This window comes from Haliotis cracherodii, unplaced genomic scaffold, assembly GCF_022045235.1.
Source record: "Haliotis cracherodii isolate W230 unplaced genomic scaffold, xgHalCrac1.p SCAF_23, whole genome shotgun sequence".
In the NCBI taxonomy this organism is placed as follows: Eukaryota; Metazoa; Mollusca; class Gastropoda; order Lepetellida; family Haliotidae; genus Haliotis; species Haliotis cracherodii.
In genome coordinates, this window is record NW_027266279.1 from 444,541 (window position 1) to 470,239 (window position 25,699).

General features: G+C 38.8%; 1 pseudogene; it reads right to left on the reverse strand.

Moving 5' to 3' along the window:
• Window positions 1–367: 367 nt before the first annotated feature.
• On the reverse strand, window positions 368–22,760 carry LOC139471893 (organic cation transporter-like protein; annotated as a pseudogene).
• Between the last annotated feature and the right edge of the window lie 2,939 nt (window positions 22,761–25,699).

The following is a 25,699-nucleotide window of genomic DNA, read 5'->3' on the forward strand; positions in this document are numbered from 1 at the left end:
GTATTAGCTGATTGTAATATATCAAATATGTGGACGTTTGTGATTCAATCTTTCATAGTGTCATCCAAAGTTTTGCCCCTTGTTTTCCTAAATCGATGGTGGTGTCAAATAGTATTTGATGGTCTTTCCTCTACGTTGCTGAAGTAGGTTTCTTCTAAACTGTTTTACTTCTTGTCTCTTCGAAGCCATATCGAGGGGGAACAGTGGTAAAGAGCAGTCCATGATAAAGTTTAAAAAAATATCTCAATAAATAAGCTTCATGTGCAAGCGAATGTACGAGAATGTAAAGACACTGGAAATAGACATGCGGTCCTATATCCATCTCCAATGTCTTTACAATCTCGTACGGACTGAATCAGCAAGGAAATCATTTTCTGTTATCACGTGACTCTCCAGATGCTTTTTGTTGGATGAGGTGTCCTTTCTCAGTAGTTTCCTGTGTAAAAGGATTCATTGTGTCTTCCAAAGCTTTCCCACTTGTCTCTTCAAGTCCAAATGTAGCAGCAGCTGCCAGAGAAACAAGGATTCCCAAAGCAATAAATGGCACCATGAGGTCTTTATGTCCACCCTGAAAAAATCAAATAGTGTATGAAAGAAGCATAAAATATCCGACTGAAACAATATACTCTCATGTCTTTGAAACATCGATAGGCGAATTGTCTCAGAAACACTTATTTATATACTGAACAACAAAAGTTCCTGTGACATTGAATAAGATTTAATGCAAAGTTATGTTTTTTACCAAATCTGAAACGATTTCGGTTTGCAACAGATAAAAGACCCCTGTAAGTGTTCAAATGCTTAATTTGCCATACTGACTTCAGAAAATGCGTGATTTCATAAAAAAACATGAACATGCCAAAATGTCAATTTACAAATCAATAGCGTGTGTGTCCACCTCTGGTTGCGATGCAAGCAACACATCTTCGTCTCATGGAATGGACCAGGCGTCGCTAAAAGTCCTGTGGGATATCTGTCCATATCTGCTGGAGCATGTTTCGTAGTTCCTGGAGTGTCTGTGGAAATTGTGGTTGACGTCGAAGGCGCCGATCCATCTCATCCCACATGTGCTCGATTGGTGAGAGATCAGGGGAGCGGGCCAGGGGATGACAATCACGTTGTTTTGTTGAAGAGAATCCTGAACAAGTCGAGCAATATGAGGCCGGGCGTTGTTATGTTGAAAGGTAATACCTGGGCCATGACGACGCAAAAACGGTAGAACAACACGGGCCGTTGATCTCGTCGCTGTAGCGCTGTCCATTGAGATTTCCCTCTACCACTATCAAACGGGTCCTCTGTCTTGCTGTAATCCCACCCCATACCATAACGCTGCCGCCCCCGAACTGATCTTCTTCTATGACACAATGATTGACGTAACGTTCACCTCGACGTCGGTACACTCGAATCCGTCCATCGCTGTGGCTGACGTGAAAACGAGACTCGTCATTGAATATAACTTGTCCCCACGGCATGGACGTCCAGCGTAGACGCTGTCTGCACCACTGTAGACGTGCTTGTTCGTGGCTTCCTGTCAAAATGGGACGTCTGGCGGGTCTTCTGGCGGGTCTTCTGGCGACAATCCCTGCACATCTGTGGGGGCGGCGACGTACGGTTTGTAAATATATTGGTCGAAGGCAAGGGGTGCTTCTTAAAGTCACTGTTGCTGACTGGAATCGATTTCGTAGGTGTGTTGTTCGAATCCAGTTGTCTTGTCGATTATTGGTTACGCGTGGCCTGCCACTCCGAGGATTGTCTCTGACTGCATTCGTCTGTTGCCAACGTTGCCATCAACACCAAATGGTGTTTCTGTGGACGTTAAATTGTCTTGCAACATCACGTTGACTCGTTCCTACTTCAAGCATACCAATGGCTCGAAGACGCTCATTTTCGGACAGGCGTCGCATTTCGTAATGTTGTATAATTGCGTAATTTTGTTGTTTTTCTGAGTGGTTCTCAGCACGATGATAAACAATGCATATGGAATCCCGTTAACGCACATGTTTTTATACCTATCTTGGGTAGTGAAATGCATGGGGCTTGCATAAAAGTCAACTTTTGCATGGAATGCATGCTTTTTTGTAGCAGTTGCGTTTTTGTGACTTGATTCCATACATGTAGTACAATATTGAAAACCAAACTTTACTTATTTGAAAAATACACTAAAATATTGATGTCACAGGAACTTTTGTTGATGAGTATATGTGACCTGACGTAGAGACATTTCAGATTCAACAGCTGATGTCTTCAGTATGCACCAATATTTGGATATTTTTGGGTTGTGAGACCAGATTCTTTTTTTCCAACAATATGAAGCACAATAATTCTTTTTAAGAATTTTCGGGGCCATCTTTTTTCTCTCGATAAAATCCCATATGATAGTATATTCAACTGATGGCATTTGGTTTTCGTTTAAAGATGCTTCCGACTGTTATGCCTTGATCAATGTTATGACCTTATGGTCTGTAGGCTGCCAGCAGAAGGTGGCCTCATCCATCCCATGCTTTGAGTAATACAAAAAATGAAAAAATCCTTTCATCTCCAATGGTTGGTTGGTTGGTATGTTGTTTAACGCCGCGCTCAGCAATATCCCAGCTATTTGACGGCGTTCTGTAAATAATCGAGTCTGGAACAGACAATCCAGTGATTAATATCATAAGCATCGATCTACGCAATTGGGATCGATGACATGCATCAACCAAGTCACCGAGCCTGACCACCCGGTCCCGTTAGTCGCCTTTTACGACAAGCATAGTCGCTTTTTACAGCAAGCATGGGTTGCTGAAGACCTATTCTACCCCGGATCTTCACGGGTCCATCTCCAATGGATACTTTCACTGATATAACCCCGGTACTCCTGATCCAACTCAAAATATCTGCAGAGTTTAATCGATATATTAAGTGACCTGTTTCTAGATACTCAGAAGAGATAGAAATTGACCTGCAAGGATTCCACCGACTCTTGCACCCAAACTCTGAGCAGCAAAGGCCAGGTTTCTTGAGATACAAACATAATATTATGAATCTATCATTTATTCAAATCAGATAGATAGATGCACATCGATTTACTGAACTGTCTTTTGTACTTGAATACTAGTATTTCTTTTTACATGAAAATTGTGGTATCTGTGATATGGACAGAAACATGAAACTTTTTATAGATCTGGATTTCCTTATTGTTTATTTCGTTTCCGCGTGGATGTATGATGGAGTCAGTGAGTGAGTTGGGTTTACACCTCTTCCAACAGTATTCTATAGTTATATCACGGCGTGGCAGCTTAATGTAGGAGGAAAGCCCGAAGTGATGTCAGACGTTTACAACTTTGGTGAAACCCACGAACACGGGTGTGCTGCTGACCTAGGAACATGATCAAGGTGAATCGGGATTCGAATCCACGATAACCAGCTTCTGGAACGCCTAAGGGACGTAACTCCGGCCCGTCCGTGTCCGTAAGTTTCAGGGCGTCTTGGTTCTTCAATGGATATATACAGACGATATGTTTCCACAGGGACAGATTATTCACAAAGGCAACAAATTAGCGGTCCTTTTTAATGACTGGTTTGTTTCTTTGGATTTCTATATTTTCTTGGAGTTTCCTTTCTCGGATACATTGTGGATATGGTTGCTGGCTAGGGGTCCCGAAACTGCAAATTTCATGTCGAACTTAGCAACAGAGATGTACTTTGTGCAACACGCTTTTGCAACAGAGTGTTCATTGATTATTGTGTCTATGGGGCGTGACGTCTCTCCAATATAAGTGTATCCATTTGTAAACTCATTCACACTCAACCGAGAGATTGAGGCGGATTGGGACCTTTGCCATTGGACCGCAGGATGTTTCTTAGTGTCTGGTCAGAGGTGGAAATAACATCTATCGTGAGAAATCTCTGGTGGTGGGGCATTGGTGTGGGATACTGACAAGGCTATGTGATGGACTTGCATCAATTTGGGTTTTGCTTGTCTTCCCGGTTATATAGTTATCATTGTACATTAATCAGCATGGATATATATTCACACAGATACTCTGACTCGGTATTCGCCCTATGAATGCACGAGCAGTAGCCCTGAAACCTCGTTACAAAGTTAATAAAAAAAAGGTTATCCGTAAAATGGTTCATGTGTTCATATTCTTCCAGTTTCAAAATGGCTATGAAAGACATATGATGTTTCTACTAACGCATAAAGTATTGTGTCGTTAATGGTTGTTGGAATATTAGATGTCAAGGTACGTAATGTTAATAAAACCAATGAGATAAACAAAAATCTCATTAAGGTAGGAACAATCCGTACCCATGTATACTTTGTATACTTTGGAGGACACGTACGCGAAAGTTGGACGACCCGTACCAACCCGTACTTAATCAACAGAATGAATCGTACCTCCAAGCATATTCGAACTCAATGAAGGTTTAAAATGGTTTTAAAAAGTATTCGCTTCCATTGTTAGATGTAGCAATAACCGGGCAATGATATTTGACACTGTAGATTCTATGCTGTGGTGACCGGGATGTTATCTGAAGAATAGCTTAATTTCCGGGAGCATTGTTTACCTGATGACTGTAGGGAACATTGTTTACCTGATGACTATAGGCAACATTGTTTACCTGATGACTGTAGGAAACATTGTTTACCTGATGACTGTAGGGGACTTTTGTTTACCTGATGACTGTAGGGAACATTGTTTACCTGATGACCGTAGGGAACTTTTGTTTACCTGATGACTGTAGGGAACATTGTTTACCTGATGACCGTAGGGAACTTTTGTTTACCTGATGACTGTAGGGAATTTTTGTTAACCTGATGACTGTAGGGAACATTGTTTACCTGATGACTATAGGGGACATTGTTTACCTGATGACTGTAGGGAACATTGTTTACCTGATGACTATAGGGAACATTGTTTACCTGATGACTGTAGGAAACATTGTTTACCTGATGACCGTAGGGAACATTGCTTATCTGACGACTGTAGGGAACTTTTGTTTACCTGATGATTGTATGGAACTTTTGTTTACCTGATGACCACAGGGAATATTGTTTACCTGATGACCGTAGGGAACATTGTCTATCTGATGACCTTAGGGAACTTTTATATACCTGATGACTGTAGGGAACATTGTTAACCTGATGACCGCAGGGAACTTTTTTTTACCTGATGACTGTAGGGAACATTATTTACCTGATGACCGCAGGGAACATTGTTTACCTGATGACCGCAGGGAACTTTTGTTAACCTGATGACCGCAGGGAACATTGTCTACCTGATGACCGCAGGGAACATTGTCTACCTGATGACCATAGGGAACTTTTGTTTACCTGATGACCACAGGGATTATTGTTTACCTGATGACTGTAGGGAACTTTTGTTAACCTGATGACCGCAGGGAAAATTGTTAACCTGATGACCGCAGGGAAAATTGTTAACCTGATGACCGCAGGGAACATTGTTTACCTGATGACCATAGGGAACTTTTGTTAACCCGATGACCGTAAGGAACATTGTCTACCTGATGACTGTAGGGAACTTTTGTTAACCTGATGACCGCAGGGAAAATTGTTAACCTGATGACCGCAGGGAAAATTGTTAACCTGATGACCGCAGGGAACATTGTTTACCTGATGACCATAGGGAACTTTTGTTAACCCGATGACCGTAAGGAACATTGTCTACCTGATGAGCATAGGGAACTTTTGTTAACCTGATGACCGCAGGGAACATTGTTTACCTGATGACTGTAGGGAACATTGTCTACCTGATGACTGTAGGGAACTTTTGTTAACCTATGACTGTAGGCAACATTGTTTACCTGATGACTGTAGGGAACTGTTCAGCACACAAAGTCATGGCAACCAACCATCCTACACTAATTATGAATTTGCCAGTAAATGCGCATGCGTTGATGTAATTTCCTTTCTCATCAGCATGTGCTGAAAATACATAAAACAAAGAAAAACATAAAGTTATACAGTTAATGATTCCTGCATATAATTATTACAAGTTTTACGTACATTGCTGGTGTATTGTCCATCATTCACTCGCTTGAAGACGGTAGATGTATCTACTACTACTACTACCACTACTACTACTACTACTACTACTACTACTACTACTACTACTACTACTACTACTACTACTACTACTACCAAAGACCCGGGTTCGATTCCCGATATTGGTACAATGTGTGAAGCCCATTTCTGGTGTCCCCCGCCTTGATATTGCTGGACAATTGCTTAAAGCGTCGTAAAACCATACTCACTCACTACTACTACTACTACTACCACTACTACTACTCCTACTACTATTACTACTACTAATCCTACTACTACTACTACTACTACTACTACTACTACTACTATTACTACTACTACTAGCATCACCATCACAACTGTTACTACTTATATCAGATATAATGGAACAAGCTGATCGTACCTACACTTGCAGATGCAGCCAATCCAAAGCAAACAGCAGCAGTTAATAAAAAGCACGAAGCAACCCCAACCCGCCTTCCAATTCTGTAATAAAGAAATCCATGAGTACCCTGACCATGAATGGCACTGTGAGTCCTTTTACCTGACGATACACACTTGTGTGAGACATGTTGAGACGATGAATCCTTCATACATATACAAAACTAACATCTTTAATGAGCGTTTGTTTGTTGTTTCACGCCGCACTCAGCAATATTCCAGCTGTAGGACGATGATCTGTAAATAATCGAATCTGGACCAGAAAATCCAGTGATTTACATCACGAGCATTGATCTACGTAATTGAGATACGATGACATGCATCAACCAAGTCAGCGAGCCTGTTAGTAACGACAGTACGAGTGTATGGTATATATCAGATATTGGAATGTGAATTATAAGACATGCACCTGCAAATAAGGGTAACATACAAGGACGTAATATGATTACGATGTTTTTTGTTGGCTACGAAATCCATTGGCCGCAAATCTGTCTAAAGATCCCATACAACATTGTATGGGTAAATGTCCTTCCAGGCAGCCAGCCTGACCAGGCGATCCCGTTAGTCACCTCTTACGACAAGCATGGATTGTTGAAGACCAGTTCTGACAAGGATCTTCACGGGTACAACTTTAATGAAGGTTACCTTCTATATGTATATGATACATATCGCCGCCAATGTTCTAAAGTATGCAGGCCATTTCCAATCTCAGTCTAGTAAACTGGGCCTGAAACTCAAATTTTGTAGTGAGGTTTATCAGCAACTGCTCGGGTGATCAGCATCAAAATATTTGTGTTAGAAGGAAAACAACCAGCTTGGCTTTAAATAATTCCAACATACGATGCCTCTTGCCTCTCCATATTACACATGCTGCCTCATCCCAACAAGCTAATCGGTTGGTTGTCGGTTGCATCAGTGACAAAACTTATTTCCCTATTTTGACCATAATAACGTTTCCGTGTTTTCTTTTGGTGAACAATTGACTCGCCTTTGCATGTATTTTGGCGGATGCCACCTGTAGGGCAGAATAGGGACACCTTTTCGTGTGCACCTCGTATCATGACTATTTGATAGTGATTCATAAACACATGCTTATGGTATAGTCGGAATCGTACAATCGATTTTTTGCACTAAAATCCTTTGAGGACACCAGGTTTTACCAAAAAGGGCAAGCATTTCCTGTCCTACCGGAAGCACTCGCCTTGTTACGACGTAAATTGTAATTAAAAGGTAAACTGTAATACTTGCAGCAAATTGTAATGATTTTGACGTAAATTGTAATAACAACGTAAATTGTAATAATATTTGACGTAAATTGTAATACGCAAATTGTAATAAAAATTGACGTGAATTGTAATAATCTCTACTTGCGGTAAAATATAATAAATTCTTACGTAAATTGTAATAACCTTTCTACCGTAGTGTCCAAGACGCCAATTGACTAGAAATGATCTTTGTCAGTTGAGCTTGCGTTTCACATGCACAATTCGAGAAATACTGTGTATGATGACAAACGTACACAACTGTTAAGTTACGGATGGTTGGTATAGGCTTTATCGTACATTCGTCATTAAAGGGTGGTGTTAACATCGATAAATTTAAATGACTGAAAGATCCATCCTCGGGTTCAAAATGATGGGTGAAACAAACGTATATTCGACAAATAACTCAATTGTGACATATTGTTCAATACTCTTATAAGGCTATTCAAGATGTTTTTTGCATGACTTGTTTCAACAGTACGTTGACCAGTTCGACACGACTGAACGAGTGATGACGAAGGGTACAAACACAGTCTGGTCAACCAGTGTGTCGATTTGCAGTGGAAACGCTATACGAGTTGATAAGGAGTACATGATCCTTTTCTTGAAACAAACGAAGGAATTTAATCATATTGATACAATTCATTTTATTTTGACGAAGAATTCAAATTCAACAAATGAGTTGACAGATCCCGTGCATACACAAATAACACCCGGTATCTTTGGATAACTCTTGTACAGTTTCAAAGAGTATACGAATTATCATAAATTTCTTGCAGTCAAATAGATGCTGAAATAGATCTGCTTGTATCCAAATAGAAAGGAATTGAAAATTTATAATGAAAATATGTTTGTCACTAAAGTAAATTTTCTCTTTGACCTTGAAACGTACTTGAAGATCATTAAACTCGACAATCGTTGTTGGATTGCGCCAAGAAACCTTGATACGACATATATACGTACAATAATTCCCTGAAAACATAACCTCCTCTGAAAGATTAAGAGGATTAAAGTAATTTGGGCTAACATCAAGCACTGTAATAACTGTATACTGATGAGGGCATAGTATCGGAGATATATATAATTTGGTTTCTTAGTGAGTCACTATTCTTTTCATTGGAACGTTAAGAAGGTATGCTATAATTTCAATATTTTATTACAGTGCTTGATGTCAGCTGGAATTATTTTAATCCTCTTAAACCCCCAGAGAAGATTATCCTCTGAGGTAATTTTTGTCCGTATATATGTCACAAATTAGTGATAACTTATGAAAAACGTAATTATCTGTTTCGAAAATTATGTACCGCATTATACGTGAGGTACCAAATTTGGTATCAAGGTTGCTTGGCGCAATCCACCAACGATTGCCGAGTTTAATGATCTTAGAATACTCTTTGTATAAGGTCAAAGAAAATATTTACGTTAGTGACAAAACCCTTTTCATAATAGATTTTCCATCCTGTCAATTTTGATCAAAACAGATATATTTCAGCAATAATTGATTGCAACAAATTTATTATACATTCTGATGCTCTTTGAAACTCAACAAGACATGCCCGAAGGTACCGGATATTATTTGTGTATGCTTTGAATTATGATTTCGTTCCGTTATCATGATGGATTCTGTTTTTGTTGTTGGGGCAAGGAGTTATTATCCCAGCAAAAGTTGTCAGTAAGTTGTTGTTAGTTCTTCATGACATATGAAAGGAATCCAGACAGTTACACTTATTCATTTATTTCATTAAATATACTTCTTCCTATGAAAGGAAATATTTTATGTTATATTAATGATCCATATGTTCATCATACATTGCTACAAATATTGCATAAATTAACATGGTTTGCTTTTATTTATTATTATTTCTTTATCTGTGAGAAGTTCACAGAGATTCGAGAATACACAATATCTAATAGTATATGCAATGTAGGTAAAGAATATCCACGCCCCACTTTTGATATTAATAAAAACATTGTATATAATGTTATGTATTAAGTATTCTCCTTTCCCATGCATGGGAAATCTATGCTACATTTGCTGACGACTGTTTTTTTCCCTTTGACATTGAACAGGAGATCTGTCACTCATTTGTTGTATTTGAATTCTTCGTCAAAGTATAATGTATAAATACGATTGAATTGTATCGTTTGTTTCAAGGAAACGGTCATGTGCTCAAATTAAGTAAACCTCCAATGCAAATCGACATAATTTCCGTGTCCGGTCTCACAGAGCTCTCTTCGGTAACTCATAACTCAATGTTATTGCAATGGACTCCTAGCTAAGCTACTATTGGATGATAAATCAATTAACCTATTTGTCGAATAGACGTACCAAATGTAATCCATCATTTTTAACCCGAGGATGGATCTTTCAGTCATAAATTTCGATGTGTACAGTTGCTAGAGTATCATTCTAACAATACAGACATGACACAAGCTGCACGTAAAATAATTGATAAAGGTAGTCCTTGCGGGTTCACATACCTACATGTACATCGCCCAGGACATTGTCATTATTTCCTTGACATCCTCCGAGCAACGTTAAAAACATTGAAACTTGAATAATAATAAATTGATATTATGTATATGAACATGTATAAATCAGCTTGCACACAGACAACTGCAGAATGATATGTCATCCATTTGCTAGTTTAGTTTAGTTTAAACATATTTTATTCACAGAACAAAATGAGAATTGTATTGGGGACAAGTTCTTGCAACTTAGTAAACCCCTCTCCGCACAAAATATGTACAAATATACAGTTGCAAAATAACTAAATTTGCTTCAGTCAGTAAAAGTCAGACTTTCCACATTTACACATCAATATATTTGTGTAAGTTTGTTACGTTAAAAGTATTCCATTGTGTATATTACTACCTACTTTACCAATTGAAATATGATTCCATTAGGTTAAATATGAACAATTATGATGAAAATCTTCAATAGGATATATTACAATTAAGTACAAAACACACAGAGTATTTCTCAAATAAGAAAACTAAGTTCATTCTTGTAATTAATCCTCTTCTGGACAACCATAGAAATGAAATTCCAATGCGTTTATATATACATATAATTATACAACAATGTACGATAACGACCTCAATCCTCCCCCACACCCATACTTTAATGACGATTGTTCGATGAAACCCTGTACCTACCCTGACAAGGATAGGTTCTAGTCATTTAACGCCTTTGACACTAAACTTATAAGGTTATTACAATTTACGTAAAACGTTATTACATTTTACCGCAAGTTGAGATTATTACAATTTAAGTCAATTTTTATTACAATTTGCATATAACAATTTACGTCAAATTTTATTACAATTTACTTTGTTATTACAATTTACGTCAAAATTATTACAATTTGCTGCAAGTATTACAATTTACCTTTTTATTACAATTTACGTCGTAACACGCCACTCACACAATATTCCATATACCTTATAACCATATAACATTCTTTCAGTTATTGATCACCAGGGCATTAGTTTCGTTTACTGCTTGGGGGGAAGCAGGATTACACCATTCTAATGATCCAAGGGCGGTGAATGTCATTTGATGAACGTCAATAATGTCCATTAAGCGACAGCCTTATCACAATAAATTTATTTGTTTAAGTTATGCTGTTCTGAATTGACATACTCTGTGCGTCGTACGTACATAATGGGTGTGATGGTTGAAGCTTCCACTTAGTGATTAAAGCTTTCGCTCGTCACAGTGATGTTCTGAATTGACATACTCTGTGCGTCGTACGTACATAATGGGTGTGATGGTTGAAGCTTCCACTTAGTGATTAAAGCTTTCGCTCGTCACAGTGATGTTCTGAATTGACATACTCTGTGCGTCGTGCGTACATAATGGGTGTGATGTTTGAAGCTTCCACTTAGTGATTAAAGCTTTCGCTCGTCACAGTGATGTTCTGAATTGACATACTCTGTGCGTCGTGCGTACATAATGGGTGTGATGTTTGAAGCTTCCACTTAGTGATTAAAGCTTTCGCTCGTCACAGTGATGTTCTGAATTGACATACTCTGTGCGTCGTACGTACATAATGGGTGTGATGGTTGAAGCTTCCACTTAGTGATTAAAGCTTTAATTTCGCTCGTCACAGGGATGTTCTGAATTGACATACTCTGTGCGTCGTGCGTACATAATGGGTGTGATGTTTGAAGCTTCCACTTAGTGATTAAAGCTTTCGCTCGTCACAGTGATGTTCTGAATTGACATACTCTGTGCGTCGTACGTACATAATGGGTGTGATGGTTGAAGCTTCCACTTAGTGATTAAAGCTTTCGCTCGTCACAGGGATGTTCTGGCGTCGATTCCCAACATGAGTCATGGAGCAATAAAACAATTACCAGAATAAAACAACAACACTTGGCCTGCCCCGAATATGAAATGATCGAACACTTAGCTCTCAAGAAAGAATGAACGTGGCATCGGTCTCAAATAGAAGCCAAGATTTCCTCAAGTTCAAGAGTATGGTAAACATGATTCTTTTACATGGATGCTGTTGAATGCCTTAAAGCCAATCACTGAGGAGCAATCACGTCAAAACACCATTGGGGGATGTTGTTTTCTGAATACTGCAAGGGGTAGGTCTGTCTTACCATAAAAAAACAAGAAATAACTGTTTTCGTTGCTTGTTCCTTTGTCTCCAGATAACTGTAGCACTTTGCTTTGTCCCCCTCCGCCTTTTCCTCTTCTGCAATCAACTCCAAAATGGACGTGTCCGGCATTGGCTTCATGTTGAGTTCCGCCATCTTTCGGATGACTGTTCTCGCATCCTCGAGGCGACCTTTCACAACTAGCCAGCGAACAGAATCTGGCGCGAAACTAAAAACGGAAGCTGTATCTAATAATGCGAGATCAGTCTTACTGCATGCCAGGACAACAATTGTGAGTTTTGATATTGTAGATTGCTTACAGAATATAATGGTATTCCTAATCGCGATCTCCTTCTTGCACTTTAAATTCAAATGCAGATTGCCCTTTTTTGTTTGGACCACTTATACTGATGTAATTTTCATAGTCATCAAGCAAATAATTCTGGCACAAAGTTAAACATTTGTTTAATAAATAGTAACTGGTGACATAACCTCTGGTGTATATTAACCATAAACCAATTGCGACACATGTCATAACGTTGAACACGTGTTTGCTCAAATATTCTTTTGAATTGAAAACGTAAAAAGTTAATAGTTTTTGTGTTTAATTACCATTACTTACAACCACGTAAAGAGGTATGGAAATGTCAAAGCCGCCGTTGCTAGATGAAGCCATTTCCAGTTGTGAAGCCATTTCGCGAGAAGACACAATATCACCATCCCCAGTGGCCACTCGGGAAGTGATGATATGAAAACCCGCCACTTCGTACCAACAAATTCTATCTGGTACAGATATAAAGTACCCAATATGAGACCACAAGCCATACCAAGAAATGTTCTCAGAACTGTAAACATGATCCAGGAAACGGAAAAGGCTGATACGATATTTCCAAGAAAGAGCCAAAGTAGTCCACTGTAGAAAACGTTCTTCCGGCCATATCTGTCTGCACAATGGCCAGCAATGATGCATCCGATAAGCACCCCGACCATCTGGATAGATATTATTGCATTGCTGACCCAGCTCTTATCGCAGACAAAGTTCCACTGAAATCAGGAACAAGGATAATGGTATGATGTGGTGGGTACAAAGTGTAGTGTTGGTTTACATTTTAAATATAGCAGCTAAATATACACTACTGCCTAGAAGTTCATTCCCCTTACACGCATGGGCAACGCGTTACGCAACCAGTGTGCATCGGGTTGGTCACGCGTGTGAGACCCGTGTGCAACGCGTTGCACACGGGTGTGCACCCCGTCCGCCACTCGTGTGCAACGCGTGACACACTCATTAGAGGGGGAACAAACTTTTGACCAAAGGAGGACCCGTGTTAAGCAGAACCTGGAGGTGGTAACAAAGAGAGAAAATTTTGTTATACTGACAAAAAATGATAATACACATGTTTTTGCTAATGTCTCCTTTCTTGATGTGATTTTGTGGGAATAACATGAAAACTGTTGTGATTAAATAGATCTGTCTTGTTTTATACGACCATTGCTTCTAAATCCGATGGTGTTAAGAGAATACATGGTCCTGGAACATGTTATTGCAATTGAAATGCTTTTATTGTGATTTGACATGAACCGTCTGTAGAACGACTTTCAGTGATAATATGTATGAGGTTTGGCGGCGCATTGTTTTTATTGGACCCTAATTACTTTATGATGACTTGGACTCTTTATCTCAGCTCCATAGCCGTGAGGCTTGAAAAGAGCAGCATGTAATTAATGAGGGTGGGTTATATCATTGAGGATACACTTGAGGGAGACCTGTAGACGTAAGCGCGGGGTTGTGTTTTAGCTGGCCGTTCGATAATGGCCGCCAGGAGAAGTGAGCTTTAACTGCGTCATCTAAAATAAATAATAAGACACAGCAGTGTTATTTTCACGGGTCTGTTGAATAAACTCCCAGCGCTACGGTCAGTGTATCTTCTACTTGATCCTTGATACATCATTTTAGTACAAAGGAGCACTGATCTAAAGCAATTCCGCGGGAGTAGTTGTTACCTGTGCATTACTGTATTTTCCCAGTGAGTACCCGGATGATATAGCAGAAATCTAGACTTGTTCGCGACCTGTGCTCGCCATTCGTAAGCGCATTTTTATTGATAGTAGAAGGACGTATGGTCACATTGATCAACAAAAATGAAATACAGTTTTGGAAATGTAGGTATATTAGTGGGGAGCATCGGTAATGGTGATGCAGTTTTGATAAGTCACGTGCTTGGTAATTGTGCGATCTTCGCGTACACTATTTTGACTTGCAACACAAAGTAAATATTTCATCTAAACATTGCTTATTTTACCGTGTGTATATGTTTACATTCAAAATGTAAACAGATTTCACTAAGGAAATTTATTAAACGCCTAAATATTCAGTTTATTTTACAAATTAACTGAAAAATATGTCCATCTTTATTAATATGATAATGAATTCCAAATATTTGTTTATGTTTAATATCATCACCAAGTACAGTTCTGTATTGTTTGGCTTCTTTTCTTAGCATAATTAGTATATTGTGATGTGTTTAAGCTCTTTTGATCGTCTTTATCATTTTTAGTCAGTCGGTTAAATAAATGAATAGATTATTCAGTCAATTTGTAAAATGACTGAAATATTTAGATATTTAATAAATTGCCTGAGTGAATCATATTTTACTCATGACGGTAACATATACACACTTACAAAAGAAAATACTTGTGAAAACAACGTCTATCGCGCATCGAAAAACTTCCCAACCAAACGGAAAGGAACAAGAATGATTCTGTTCAAAGCTGCAGCGAATGAATGAAAACAAAATGCAAATATCATTATTACAACCTACCAAAGTTATAATGTATCCGGGAATATCAACATAAAGGAACAATATCCATTGCGTCTGCAGCTGTACAAAAATACTTATTCGATGTCAAATGTCTATGTGAGAATCAAAAACTTTAATAATAATTATTTGGAAACAATATTTGGAATATATATGAAATATATTACAATATTTAGATATATCGTTTTTAAACGTTATTTAAATGTATCGAATATTATAACCCGTGTTTGTTTCTTAACTGATCACTTAGTTTGTTTCAATTGTTTCACATAGGTGCCAAGTTAGCTGAGAAAGCCCAAGTGACAACTATTTTTATAATGTCCACGGTTCTTAAAAACATACATTGTGTTAGATAACAATGAACAACCAGTCAATGTATTATCGGTTACCCTTTGAACAAAGTATGTTGTTTTTACATCTGTACTTCACGCCATGATATGAGTGTATTCCCTAGGTTTATTAAACCTACCTTCACATGTAAACACTTACTTTTGACATATCCACTGTGCAAGATAACAGTAATTAATCAATCAGCGTATTTCCAGTTGATCCTTTGATGTCTGGGAATGATCAGTTGATTTACAAAAAAAAAGTAAAGCAACAGATCATACATCTCTTGCTGGGCTGCCACGTGCATATCACATAACTCACATTCCACCTCACTTCAAACCTGGATTTAGATTGAATAATTACCCCAGGTACAAGAAAGACCAAATTTGAACATTTATCGGGTAATCTGAGGTGTGCTACAACTAAGTATACATTTTATAAATTCATTAACTGAGCAGCAAGTGAATTACGACAAATACAGAAGTATAGGGTTATACCAGAAAATGTGGATGACAACAAGGGAGTAGTAATTGTATCATCCACGCAATCCGAAATCCGCAAATGCTTTCACTCAGGGAAACTTTTTTATTATTAAACTGTAACCATCAGGGGTATTTCCAAATAACGACATCCGATGAGCTTTCGCAGTTATTTGTCTGTTTGTTTAGGCTGAAGAAATTAATTACCATGCGCCCTTTGTCGAAATCTTCATAGATCACGGGTAACCAATCAGTTTTCAAAAATGTGTAAGTTTATTTAGCTGTCCTTGCAGACTGGTAGCCCAGTCTCTTGTCACGCTCGGTTGCGTTAACGAGCAAATTGACTCACGGCAGCTAGTAAGCCCAAGCGGAAATCCAAAGGTCGTATTACCTGAAGAATCAACCTTCATTTGAGAAATATCTACTGCTCTCAAAATCAATATTTCTCCCAATACTAAAAGTCAGAACTTTCTAACCAAGGATTACCAGTTGAAACTGGTCGACTGCTGAACATTCCCAGGGAAGACAGCCAGTGTCCACTCTGTAATTCTATCGCTGTGGGAAATGAATTGCATTATTTATTCCGATGTGAAGCTTTTCACCAACGGCGATATGAACTCTTAAATAAGCAATATCTTAAGTTTCCAAACATTTAAGAAAATTATGACCACTAACAGTGTAAGAAATCTAAAAGGCCTATCTAAATTCCTTAACAATGTGTACAATACAATTGGTAATTTGTATTAGTATCCACGTATCCTATTTTTATTATTTTTGTAAAATTGTACATAATAAAAATTGTAGATAATTGTATGTCATGTTATTCTAAGAATAAATGAGTTTGAGTTTGAGTCCGACACCCGAGAAGAAGCAAGAGATTAGTGCCCCTTTTTGAATAGTTTACAATCATGTGTTTTAGGGTTAGCTGTGTTGGCTTAAACGTATTTTTATTTCAAAAGAAATCTGGATCGGTAAACAAGCAAAACTTGCTTATGTAATACCTCTCCAGGTAACTACTTAACAACAGCTGGATATATATAAGAGAGTGACGAACATAAACATACAAAATGCACAAATAAATTACACGAAGCCAATACACTGAAGCAAGTGGTGTCTGTGAAATAAGGTAATGCAGTTTTCCTTTACTACATGCATAAAATTAAGCTACTCAAACCTTTTGCTTTTGACAATAATGTCGTGAACTGGTTTAAGAAGAGTCATGTTCGTAGAACTGCTTAACCACTGCAATGTAATATCATTTTTAAACCATACCCATGTGTGTAGAAATACATAGTGTTTCTGATATTATCGTATTTTTTGACAGTTATAGAAAAAGTGAATTGCATCTTCAAGGTGATATTCATGTGCAGTCTGGTATGTCTGATACATGTCGTCTAAACTTATCAGCGTTTAAGTCACTGCAGCCGAGCCTAAGGCGACAGTGGACAATTTGGCATGATCTATGAAAATATTTGAAGTCAAAATTATTGATAATTGCATCAGAACGATTAATTAAGGATTTGATTTCTTTCAATGAGCGAGCATTAGTTACTTCATCGGATAGAGGGCTCCGCAGGTTGATCATATCAAGTAGAAATGTTTAAGCATAGGTCTGTGTTCTACATTTGATTGTTTGTATGTTGAATCTATTTCTAAGGTTATATTTGCTGTTATCAGAGAATTGAATATACACTTTTCAAATATTTTGGCTAAGCAACTTGTGAGTGCTACAGGTCTATAATTTGAGCATTCATGTTCATCGCTGACACTGACACCGCATCAGCCCGGCAGTGGACTTGACACAGTTATTTGCGCACCGATTATATAACTCCTACAGAGAGGGTGGGGTGGTTGTTCAAAGCGAAACGGACTACCCCTTCTGTTATCTAATAAATACTGTGCGGCGCCTTTGATCTTGCCTCCAACCATACACCATATAGTAGTAAACGACGATCAGGATGGCCTGGAAATAAACACAATTCTGTCTGCCAAGTGTATCCACAATTAACTAGAATGCTTCATATCCACAAATATATATAGAAGATAGATATTTGCCCACAGCAAATATTCATGTGCTTAATTGCATCAGTGTGGTTTATCAGAACATGTACAATGCTTTCTTACGCTTGGTGAGGCAGACTTAAATTGAACATTAGGATAACGTCAGCAGGGATAAAAGAGGTCATACCAAAGAACTTTATTTACAAGTGGAAAAGTCAGACATTCCGATCAACCACTACAAGGCCCGGCCGGAACTCAAGGTTGACCAGATCAACACCCCAAAGGAACATCTCTACGCCAAACAAGGAGTCCCTTTAGTCATGGTGCACAAGAAGGGGGGAAAGGACATCGAGTACGACATCACAAACTACACAGACTTGTACCACTTCTTCCAGAGTAGTGGCGTAAGGACCTCAAACCACTTCGTCGCCAATACCGCCGCCCACCTTGCCAAGAGTCTCTACCAGAATCCCGACCCCAAGGATGTTAAGCTGACCAAGAGACTACTACAAGGATACCGCCGCTAGACTTCTAGCCACACACGCTCGCTAGCCGACGCCGTGCCTTCCCCCCCCCCCCCCCCCCCCACACACACTTCTTTTTACGCTTTTTTTACCCTAATAGTACAAGTGTAAGTACTTCCCCGTGTGCGAGATAGGCTTAAGTCGGAAAGCGCACGTTAAATCTCCGAGATACCTATCTACCAGAACTTTATTTGCTGTTCTGGTCATACATAAATATATGTAAGTTACGTACATGGGGAGGCTAGATTATTTACAGCTTACAGCAATATAGTGCAAATATTATGTTCAATAAAAGAAAACGTTGATAGATCTATAACACACTTTTTGTACTTTTAAACAAACTGTGGACTTTTAAGACATTTTCGCTTATTGTAATAACATCTAGCTAACAAATCTGAAATCCACAAGCATAGTTGCTGTCAAACCTAAAAAACATATTCAGGGAGGTCAGTTTTGACTTGCCAAGCACCTTAAGGTGAGTTTATTTTTAAACTGTCAAAAGCGATTGTCCCTTCAATACTAGTATATGGCTGGAAGCTGTCTCTCGGACTGTTATGAGTTATGATGTATTTTATGATATTACCGGGGAATGTTCACATTAGTTACTGTCATTTAATCCAACGTTCTAACTGTCAACTGTCTCAACAGGACCATAGGTTTGGTTATATATCTCCTCCCTGTCTCTATGTCTTAAGTTGTTAATCGGTAACTGCAGTCCAAATGTATCAACTTATTCATCTATTGTTGCAAACTTGACTGATTTAAACATATCTAATTGATCATGAACTACTCAGTCAGTCAAGCACCTGTATCAGAAATGTAAAACCAGCCATGTTTCATGTAGTCCCAATATCACTGAAAAATGCCGATGTAACGTGACATATAAATTTACTCACAGACAATATATTTTTCGTGAGAGTGAAGCACAATTTTATTAAAGTTTTATTACCAATTTCATAAACTATAATAATATTAATATTAAAATTCATCATCACTTGCCAAGTAATGTCCCCATTTGGGACATGTCACATATAAACAAGGATTCGAACTAAGTTTGATCGTCTTTGACACTGAGGTTTATCCCCACTTTGCCAGCAAACTGCAGAAGATTAACAGTGAGTGAGTGAGCATCGTTTCTATGTTTATACAAGAAAAGATGTCATGCCAAAAACGCTCACAGTAGTTAGTGAGTAAACTCACGACCTGTCATGACCTGGTTGAGTGACTTCCTCCAATCAACGTGAAAGGATTACCCACAGAGAAAGAAAGGATTAAAGTCACCCATAAATCTTATCCTAACCTAGTACTCAAACTTCTTAATGCCTCTCAAAGAAGGATTAAAATCCTAAAGATATCCTATCTACGTGGTATAGGTACTCACAACCTCTAATAATAAACTGTTACGTTTGGTATCCCCAGCAATACTCACTATGGTCATTGGGCAAATGTAAAAAGCACAAACCCTAACGAGATTCTGTCTACATGGTCACACCCGGTGATTGTGAAGATCTCAAATTCTATCAACAGTCAGACAGCATGGCTGTTCATATTCATTTACAACATCCCCTTATAATTAGTATAAAAGTGTCCCACACAAAACCTTCTTTTATTTATTCTTTTAAAATACAAAACAGAAAGTGGGGTGTGGGGAAATGGGACAGATTCCTTAATGGCGAACATTAACGCGACAAACCCGCGACAATCGTGTCAACACCGGGGTTCCCCCAGCAATAAACTCGCATCTAAATTCACTACTATTCTACTGTCGGCTAGCCACAATGGCTAGACTGGACCCTAGTGGAATGGTTCATGCCATAAAAGTCTAGCAACCGAGCACTAATTAAGACGGGCCGACCTTGTTGGACGGTCTGGTGAACACAGCTCAATGGCCGCTCATTAACTCAAATTTCACATCTCACTGTTTTGTTTTATCTCAATTTTCATTTGATAAATTTGTCAACTTCAACTGGAACCCGGTCCCGTGTTACACGCGTGGCACACGCGTGTGCAACGGGTTGCACACGCGCTACACACCCGTTGCACACCCGTGTCCAACGGGTGTGCACCCCGTGTGCAACCCGTTGAGCACCCGTGTCACATGCGTGTTACACGCGTTCTCAACGCGTGTTAGGGGAATGAACTTTTAGGCAGTAGTGTATGCAAGCAGCTAAAATGGGCTCCAAGTAACATATCTAACGCAGACAAAGTTCCACTGAAATCAGGTAAAAGGTTGTCTCGTTAAACTGTGGTAGTCACAAAATTAGTCAAGGTATGGCCATGCAGATGCATTTATAAACCAATCGCAATGAACTTTTCTATATTATGTGAGGTTATTATTGACTGAGATCACATAAACAATTTGTGACTATTGTCCTTTGAATTCCTTCAATAAGTATAGCTAGTGATTTAGTTATGGATGGGATGTATCTTCAAACATGGTTGATTCAGGTCGGCCCGCCACAGTATATGTGTTCTAATACGTGCAAAAATATAAAAGGTGGTTTCAAAACATCACATCGGAATGGAATGGAGAGTCTTTTCCCCTTTTCCAGTCTAGGTCTAGACGTTGTATTTGTGTCAGGATTAAAACATTGGTTCTGTTTCATTAGGGCAATTAATGACATATGTTAAAAGCTTTGAGTTGGCCAACCTTTCGTCACCAATGCTTCTAGTCGAAATCGTACAACGGATGGAAGTCATTCAATATGCTTTTCGTTCCTGTGGTGCACATTTACGGCTGTGTAAAGGAACTGGCTGTAAAGAGTGGAAGCCGGTTGTCGGCATACTGATCGTGGCTTTCGGATCACAGGCTCGCGTTAACTAAACGTCGTAGGCTTGCACGTCTTCAGCCTATTCCTCCACCTTAAACTGATATGCCTTAGTTTACATGTTACAAACATCATTTAACCCATCTCACTTCAATATCCATTCTCATTTTCGACTACACACATCTCCTGTTATTGTGATCACCAAGAGTTTATAGAAATACTTTGAAGCCTTAATGCGCTAATTCCACTTTCGATCTCGTATGTTTCCCTGTGACCTTCCAAAGGGTAAAGATACTGTTTGTAATAAACGAAATTTCGTTTATTCTGACTGACCCATTCTCGTTTTCAAACAAATAGCTATGCATGCCATGATTACAAACGTCTCCTGATGAAATGAACCCCAGTTGTCCTTTTATCTGCCGTTCGTTATAGCCGTAGTTCGCAAGTCCCACCTTTTAATCCCTTATTTACCACAACCAAGGGGTAATGATTCTGACCTACCTGTGAGACAACCGTAACCATGGCGTCGCTGAACTTCCTGTCACATGTTCCATCCCAAGAGCAATTCTGATAACTTCCGCTCAAATGACTCCTGTTCCATTGGCTGAGATTGATGTCATGTGATGTACACCACCAATCAGGTTCGACGCCAGCAAATGTCATCATCAGCATAGTGGGAACAACCACTATCTTTGAGTAGCCGAGTGTTATAGTCAGAATGATTTGGTAACGACCAAAGCCTCCTAGGCCTTCAAGAAGACCTTCTAAATTCACTATGTTACGCAGATACCTTCCTTGAAAATCGTTGTACTGGCGATAGATCTACACAGGGAAGGGAAACATGCTTTGGAAAATTACACACAATTATTATCGAAATCTGAAGAATAGAATTATTCGGAGACATTCTCCATAAATATGTACATTTTACGACCCTTGTTGGTGTTGTGTTGTTATTGTTTTACGGTAATTATCTCTTCAGACTGTGCAATAACACTAGCCATGATGCATTGTAATGGGAACAGTATGGACTCGATAATTACTGTAACCGTTATTATTTTGTGCAAGTACTTGAACTGTTCCCAGACAATGAAGATTTTGCCTTCAGTATTTGTCACACAATAGTATATTGTCTTCTTTTGCCATAACTTACATAATCTACCCATTTGAATCATGGCATCTCACTAGAGGTTCAGAATCCGTGCTATGATTAGCGGTCAAAACATCAGGTTTCGAGCATCATATCTGGACAACAACCACCGGACTCACCTATAGAAACCGAGAACAAAGTATGTCTTTCGTGCATTTACTTCATCAGTGAATCCTCACAATTATCACATGCCAAAGCATCCACTCACGGACAACACGAAGACGAATACATACCCGAGTAAAGCAATAATGTAAAATGTATTTGAAAACAACAGGCACCAGTTCTCGTCATTCACCAGCGACTACATTTTGAGACATAATGAATTTGGCACTGGAAACAAACCCAACCCTCATTTGGACTTGTCCTTAAATAATTCAAAGTTTTACCAAAACTATTGAGCGATTACGAGTTATGTCCTGGAACGAAACGTGGCACCCCGTTTCTCTCTTTCCCCTCCATACTTGAAAGACAAAATATAAAGACACGGCAGTGTCATAAAGATCTGAAAATTGTAGTTTGCTACATACCTTTGGTAAAATGCCTTCGGTTGAGATTTATGCACACAGTTGGTCGAGTGTCACCGAAGACTCCGTTCGAAAGCTATCGTCTGTCCCAGCACATAGTCTGGAGATGTTGGAATATCATTAGGTGCTTAATATGCACAAGATGAAATATGCACACCGGCTGTTGTGTGTGTCATTGGTATGAAAGACGACCCCAATCTATTTCAGAATATATTTATTACAGTATGCAACTCTAAATGAGAGCCAAATTAAATTTTATCGGCATGTTCGATACGTTATGACCAAGTTTGGGCACAGATTTGAAAAACTTGTATGAAAATTGATTTTTATGCCATGTTCTGCATTTGCTTTGGTTTGACGTCAGTTGGATTTTAAGTGTTCATTTATCAACATGATACAGCCAGGCGTTATTATGCAATATCAAGCACAGGTTGTACAGACGAATGACATGTGCTGCATGAGGGTATCGTGTGATGGAAGATTGCACAGACGAATGACGTGTGCTGCATGAGGGTATCGTGTGATGGAAGATTGCACAGACGAATTACGTGTGCTGCATGAGGGTATCGTGTGATGGAAGATTGTACAAACGAATTACGTGTGCTGCATGAGGGTATCGTGTGATGGAAGATTGTACAGACGAATTGCATGTGCTGCATGAGGGTATTGTGTGATGGAAGATTGTACAGACGAATTACGTGTGCTGCATGAGGGTATTGTGTAATGGAAGATTGCACAGACGAATTACGTGTGCTGCATGAGGGTATCGTGTGATGGTAAACCTTGGATTATGTAACAAATGCAAACTGATGTATGATTATGTTATATGGAGTGATCACAGCTGCCAATGAAACACTCATACATGCGATATTCATCTTCATAGACATATGGTAATAAGCTAGTAGCTACAGGCACTCACGTAACGGATACTGTTCCGGCCAGGTTTAATTACGAGTGTGAAATCCAATTTGAAACCACCGTTTATGTTGCGAACTCAATTATATGTACATGCAGGTCGATGTCTGAATAATAATACATGCGATCACATGACGGGGGTGGGTGGATGGTAAATCCCTACTCAACAGCTCTTTCTGCCAATGTAATGTGTATTATATATATGATTTACTGGAAGATAACTGGATAGTCACTCTAGACTTTATGTGGCCAAGTCAATTATAAGTATTTGTATACATTAGTTAGATATTTTAGATGTTTTATTTCAGCTTTTATCTTTACAGACAGTACACTGCAAACCCCTAGACTCATGTAAGCCCTCAATACAATAGTGAGTGAGTGAGTTGGGGTTAACGCCGCTTTTAACAGTATTCCAGTTATATCACGGCGCATCAGCTTAATGTGGGAGGAAGCCCGAAGTGATGCAGGTCTCAGACGTTTACCACTTTGATGAAACCCACGAGAAAGGGTATGGTGCTGACAAACCTAGAAACATAATTGGGGCGAACCGGGATTCGAACCCACAATCATAGGTTTCTGGCTTGCCCAAGGGACGCAACTCTGCACAGCGAATCGCGCCGCCTTAGACTAGTGGGCCACCCGTACCCCCCTCAATACAATAAGCCTAGCCCTGCACGTATGTAATAACTAACTGAACAATGTCCACCTCACTGGATCAGGCCAGGTTCTGACCCATGCGGTTGCACTCGACACAAGTTTCTGTGGTCTTTCTGATTCAGTTTCTCCGGTCAGCTTTTAGTTTAGTTTGTCTGTCGGGCAGATCTAGTGGGTAGTCTTACACATATGTTTGGGGATGTCGCTTGGATCATTTTCTGGAAAATCAGCCCCTCGCTGATTTCGGATTTGAATAATTGTGTATATTCTTGGAACTCAGTGTTTGGGTATTGAGGATTTCATTACCCAGGTTAGTTTATTTGATTGATGTATTTCACATATTGTATATATCGTATGTCTTCAGAGATGTTAGATTAATGCCTCGGGGTATAATCAAACTGAGCTAGTGTTTATAGTAAAGTATGTATGTCAACCATCAGCGCAGTTCGCTGTATGTGAAATTGAGGTCATATAAATCAAAACTGTATCGTATAGCATCAATACAGAATGCTATCTTGTTAAATACGGTAAAACCAGGATAAACTTAACTAAACTTAATTACAATTTCAACATTTCCTAAACCTACAACTGTATGAATGCGGTGTGGAATAAGAGGGTATGTAAGCCATGGAATCGTGTGTAATCTCCAAGGAAGCTATATGTAAATCCTTTAGATACCGTGTTTGCAAGTTGTGTCATATGCTTTTTCTAGATCGAAAAGATATGATGGTATTCTTAATGAATGCTTCTAAACCAACTAAATGAAACCAGATTGTATATTTTAAAGTATCAAACTTATGAAGTCCTTGAAAGGCATTTAGAAGTGATACACATAAGGAAGAGAATTTGTGGATGTCAACTTCTTTATTATGAGGAACACAACGTTTCGGAGTATATGCTTTCTCATCAGGTGAAATGAAGGAATAAGCATAAAATGTGATATGCGATTGTGGTAAAAAGGCTGTGTTATTTATCATCACGACTTCTTCTGAAAGTTTGTGTCATATATAATGCTAGTGGGTATGTTCGAATACACATAGTATCAATCTCTAGTTATATATTTGAAAGTATGTGTATTAGTTTATTAAAAATATTCATATTAAAACGTCAATGTATTTAGGGCATTTACATTAACAATTCACAGTGTAGATTTACATGCGATGTTCAACAGTTCCTTAGCGTTTAATTTGACAATAGAC